A 6,000-nucleotide genomic window follows, 5' to 3' on the forward strand; every position below is an offset into this window, starting at 1 on the left:
TAAGGCTTCAATTTCTTGGCCGTAAAGTGTACGCCATAGCACATCTTCTGGTAGTGGGGGTAGTTATGCTTGGAGGTCGACAGTACTTCGCTCAGGTAATATACCGGTCTCTGGACAGGTAGTGCCTTGCCTTCCTCCTTGCGTTCCACTACAATGACCGTGCTGACTACCCGGCTGGTGGCGGCGATGTACAGGAGCATAGGTTCCTTGGGAGTCGGAGCCGCCAGGACGGGTGGAGTAGTCAGTATCTTCTTCAACTGGAGAAAAGCTTCGTCCGCCTTATGGTTCCACTCGAAAAAAGTGGTCTTCTTCATGAGTTGGTATAAGGGGAGAGCTTTCTCGCCCAGCCGACTGATGAATCGGCTGATGGACGCCAAGCAGTCGGTGAACTTTTGCACATCCAGCAGTCGGCTGGGTACCTCCATTCTCTCAATGGCCTTGATCTTTACAGGGTTGCACTCTATGCCGCGTTCAGAGACCAGGAAGCCAAGGAGCTGGCCGGCTGGTACCCCGAAAACACACTTCTCGGGATTGAGCTTGATCTGGAATCAGCGCAGGTTCTCAAAGGTCTCCTTGAGGTCTTCTAGCAGTGTTCCATGCTTTTCCGTCTTCACCACCACGTCGTCCATGTAGACATGGGCGTTCCTGCCGAGCTGCTTGAGGAGGCACTTCTGCATGCAACGCTGAAAGGTGGCGCCGACATTCCTTAAGCCGAACGTCATGGTGAGGTAGCAGAAGGCCCCAAATGGCATGATGAAGGTGGTCTTCAGTCTGTCAGCCGGGTTCGGCTTGATCTGGTGATATCTTAAGTATGCATCCAAAAAACTCAACAGCTCGCATCCGGCTGTGGAGTCTATCACCTGATCAATTCTTGGTAGAGCAAACGGGTCCTTGGGGCGGGCCTTGTAGGCTCGTGTAGTCAATACACATTCGCCACTTCTTGTTCTTCTTCAGTACCAGGACCCGATTTGCTAGCCATTCTGGAAAGAATACTTCCATAATGAAGCCGGCTGCTAGGAGTCGGGCTATCTCTTCTCCGACAACTCTTCTCTTCTCTTTTGATAGGCGGCGCAGGGGCTACCTGACCGGCTTTGCATCAGATCGGACATGTAACTTGTGCTTGGCGAATTCCGTCGGTACACCTGGCATGTCTTTGGGGGACCATGCGAAGATGTCCCGATTCTCACGGAGGAAATCGACGAGCTCGCCTTCCTATTTGCTGTGGAGGTTCGCGCCTACGACAGCGTACCTCTCTGGGTGCTCTGGATCCAAGGGTATCTTCTTTGTCTCTTTGGCCGGCTTGAACTAACCCTCAGCCTCCGACTCCTTTGGGTTGGGCGATACCTCTGGCTGCTTGCCGGCCATCGCCACAACTCGCTCAAGGAGCCGCTTCTCGGCCGCGATCACCAGGGACTCGGCTAGCCGACTGCTCTCAGCCGCACAGGCAGACGACTTGCGGTAGTCGCCGGCTACAGTCAGAATTCCCCTGGAACTGGGCATCTTCATTTTGAGGTAGGCATAGTGGGGGACCACCATGAACTTGGCCAAGGCGGGTCGGCCGAGTAGTGCATGGTATGGGCCCTCAAGGTCCACCATTTCAAACCAAACCGACTCTTGGCGGAAGTGATCTTTGTCTCCGAAGAGGACATCCATCAAAATCTTGCCGATTGGTGAGCAGGAAAGCCCAGGAACAATGTCGTGGAACACAGTCCGGCTGTTCTGAAGCTGTCTTTGCTTGATTCCTAACTTCTCCATGGTGTCCTTGTACAGGATATTGATGTTGTTGCCTCCGTCTATCAGAACTCACGAGAAACGCGCGGCTCGTCTATCCGTAGCAAAGGTGGCGTCCAAGACCAAGGCATAGGAGCCCAGACTCGGCATCACCTCTGGGTGGTCAGACCTACTCCAGCTGATGGGCTTCTTGGACCAGTGCATGAACTCTGGCGTCTCTGATGCTACTGCATTCACCTCTTGTCGCTGCAGCCGCCTGCTGCGTCGATCATCGGCCATACTGGTAAACACCATGTAGGCTCCATGTTCTTCAGGGTATTCGTCTTGTACTGCACCGACTGGCCTGATAGCCGGCTGCTGGGGCGGAGGCGGAGGCGGCTGCCCAGTAGGCGGGGGAGGCAGGAGGCTGTCTCCCTTGGCGATCCTGGTGAGCCAGTGGCACTTCCGGGTGGTGTGATTTGACGGCTTTGCGCCGCTATGGAACTTGCAAGGTCCATCCAGAGTCTGCTCGTAGGAGAAGGCCGGCAACCAGTTGGGCTTGTCGCCTTTCTGTCGCTTGGGCGGAGGCTGTCCGTCCGGCTGCTGGGCTTCAACAGTTGCGACCTGCCGGCTGCTGGAAGCCGGCAGCGGGGCCTTGCGCTTGTGGTCGCCCTGCTGTTGTCGCCGATTGGTGTACCCCACCGGAGTTCTTGGAGCTTGAGGGGCCACTTTGCCAGTTGTGTTGACTTGAATCTCCGCCTTCATGGAGGAGTCGGCCGTGGCGTACTTGTCCGCTATAATCAGCAGCTCGTCGAGGGTTTCTGGCTCGTCGCAGAGGAGCTTGTGCTTGAGGAGGGTGCCTTCTCTGCACCCGGCCGTGAAGTACTCGATGGACTGCACCTCGTGCACGCCCTCGCAGGAGTTCCGAAGCTCGGCCCAACGCGTGAGGTAGTCGCGAGTTGACTCGTCGGGACCTTGCACGCACAAGGAGAGCTGGCGAGGCTTGGGAGGACGCTTGTATGTGTTGGTGAAGTTGCAGACGAACGCTTCAGTGAAGTTGACCCAGCTGTTGATGCCGCGGGGCTTCAGGCTGTTTAGCCATGTCTGTGTCGTGCCCTGGAGCATGAGCGGAACGTATTTTATGGCGACACGCTTGTTGCCGTTTGCTATGTTGACAGCCGTGGAGTAGTCGACCAGCCAGTCTTCCGGCTTCACGGAGCCGGTATACTTGGGCGTGTCTCTTGGGAGCATGAACCCTCTAGGAAAGGGCTCATCTCGAATGCGGGGTCCGAAACAAGGCGGACCCACCTCGTCTTCTTCTTCCAGTGCTAGGGATCGGTGAAGTCGGTCGATCCGGTGGCGGGCGTCATTTTCTCCGACTCCCTCTCGGCGGCCAAGGCGATCGCCGAGAGTCGGATGGTCAACAGGCGGCGGGGAGACTCGCCTCTCCTTGCGAGGAGGAGGAGGCGGACAGTCGTCCCGTCGTTCCACTGCTCTCGGGCGGCCGTCTCGGTCGCGCTCTATGGTAATGTGAGTCCGACTATGGCTGACAGCCAGATCCTTGTCTCTTCTTCCTCGGGCGCCGCCAGTCGGCGTCCGAGACGTTGCGCCTTGATCTCGGCAAAGGTCGTCGTTTTGCCGCTGTGGCGCCTCCGTGCGGCAGCCGGCCTCGTTCTGCGCGGCAGCCGCGTCGAGGAGCCGCTAGACTCGCTCCATCATCAGGCGGCGCTCTTCGCCCTCGAAATTGTCCAGCTCATCCGCCGCTGCCTAGGCGGCTCGGATGTTCTCCGCTGGTGTAGCGTACACAGGGCGGCTGGCCCCAAACAGGTTGGCGATGGCTACGCCGCACTGCTGGACCGCGCCAAGGCGGCTGGGCCCTGCCATGGCTGGCGAGCCGCCAACGGCGGGATCCATCTCCCGCTGGTAGGCTTCTGACAAGCGTCTCATGCTGGCCAGCTTCTTCGCGCCTTCGACAAGCTGAAGGCGGCGCGCCTCCAACGTCTCTACGTCAGCGTCTTCCGGAATGGGCGTAGTTAGGTCTTGTAGCACCGCGCCGAGTGAGTCGTGCGCTCCTCCGCCGGGGAGCTCGTCATGACTGATGACGAGCACCTCGGTGACGGTGCTTCCGTCGCTCTTCGCGCGAGGGAGAGGTTCGTCGTAGACCACCACATTAGTGGGGAACGCATCGAGCGACGCGGTGTCGGAGTCGACCCGCATCGGGTCGGTGGAGCCTACAGACTCCAAGTCTACGGCAGGCTCGCCGGAAACGTGGAGTTGATCAAGGAGGCCCGCGAGGAGGCTCTCGGAGCCGCCCGTGTCTGCGTTGGATGCAGGTTCGTCGGAGAGGCGAACCTCTCCGACAAGTTCGGCGAGGCAACTGGCTGCGCAGGCGATCTCAACGCCGCACAGCGCGTCGGTGCAAACTCCGTCTGGCGTGCCTGGCTGGCTGCGCTCACCAGGGAGGAAAAGGGTTCCCGTCTAGAACAGGTCTCTGGACGGCGGTGCACCAGGACCCACGGTGGGCGCCAAATGTCGGGGGTTGGGTGCGACATATGCCAAAGGATGGCTTATCATGGTGGGGGCGAGTAGAACGTCGCCGGTGCCTGGAAACGGGATGAGGCGAAGACATGCACGCCGGCGAATCTTACCCAGCTTTAGGGCTCTCCGGGGAGATAATACTCCTATTGCTGCTCTGCGGGGTCTCCGCATGATCACTATGGCAAAGTGCTTACACGATTGCTCCTTGAGCTGTTTCCTGGAGGTAGGAGAGGGCAGGGCTAGCTCTCTCCCTCCTATATGATCTGGTCTAGAGCTAATGGATTCCAACCCTTTGCATGGGTGCCCTGGGGGGTTTATATAGGCCTACCCCCAGGGGTACAATGGTAATCCGACTGGACGCGGGCCCGGCCGTCAGTGCCTCTGGCCTTCGTCTTCTCCGTCGATTGCTGGGGCCCGCCGACTGCTGGGCCCCGCCGACTGGTCTGGTATGGAGCCGACAGGCCGCGTCCGCCGCGGGCGGGTCTTGCCGGCTGCTGATTACTATAGCCGTGCTTCTGATGACGCGGGCTTGATCATGGAGTCGTGGCAAAAGCCCCGCCGCCTGGCGGGCAATCACTATTGCCACTCTCCATCACATCTGATTAATGGCGCGTGGGCCCCCGGGGGAGTGCTTGGCCGACTCCAGGGGCCGACTGGCGGTGCACTTGCCGTCTCCTAGGGTCTCACTGACTGGTGGGACCTGCTGCCTCCAGGCCGTACAGACAAGCCGTCGTGGGCGCTGGATTTAGTCCTGCGGTGCTGATGTTAGGGCCAGCACGGCAACAGTGTCACGCCGCACGGAGATCTCCCTGGGTACGGCGTACTGTGCCCATGCCTGCCCTAGGTAAGGGGCGGCAGCGGGTTTTACTGTAGCCGCTCCCCGGTCCTGTCCCTCCCGATGAGGACATGGGGTTTGTTGGAGTCGCAGGCCGACTCCCCAAAGCCGGCTTCTCTGGAAGTCGCCAGTCAGAAGTCGGCTTACCCTGAAGTCGTCCCTGGGACTCGGCCATGAGTTGGCAGTCGGCCGTCTTGCCGTCGACTCCTTAGAAGGCGGCTCTTCGCCCTAGGGTCTTGAGGGGCGCAGCCTGCCCCGATGTCTTGAAAGGTTCTGGGGCTCGGGTTGGCCTACCCGTGGCCCATTACTCCGACATCATGCCTTCCTGTTTTTCAGTACCTATTCCATTCATGATAACATGTTTTCAAATTCAAGTACTGTCATTCTACTCTATCGCAATGCCATCTGCTTAATTTGGACATCTTGCTTCTGAATATCTTATGCATTGTTATTCATCAGTATGTACTTCATCTGTCTACCATACCATGTTTTTTCACATTGAAGTGTTGTTCTAGTTCTCTGTTGCAATGCCATCTTATTTTCCCAATCATACACGTGTATGTTGCCTTAGTTATTTCTGTACGTATTCCGCTAGCATATAGTTTTACATTCAACTAGTGTTTTTTTGCTGTGTTGTCCTGTTGTATCCCTAGCTCTTACACCATACTCCCTCTGTCCGGATTACATGTTGCTGAAATGGATAAAAAAGGATGTATCTAGAACTGAAATATGCCTAGACCCATCCATTTATTTCCGGATGGAGGGAATACATGTCAATATGTCATGCCTTTCTATTCTTCAGTACTTATTCCATCTCTCTGCTATCGCATGTTTTATAATTAAAGCACCATTCTTCTATATAAGGCATGAAAGGGGAAGACGACTATGTTAGAATCTGAAGGGTTACAAACAAGGCC

Source organism: Triticum aestivum, chromosome 6A (genome assembly GCF_018294505.1).
Source record: "Triticum aestivum cultivar Chinese Spring chromosome 6A, IWGSC CS RefSeq v2.1, whole genome shotgun sequence".
NCBI classification, from domain to species: Eukaryota; Viridiplantae; Streptophyta; class Magnoliopsida; order Poales; family Poaceae; genus Triticum; species Triticum aestivum.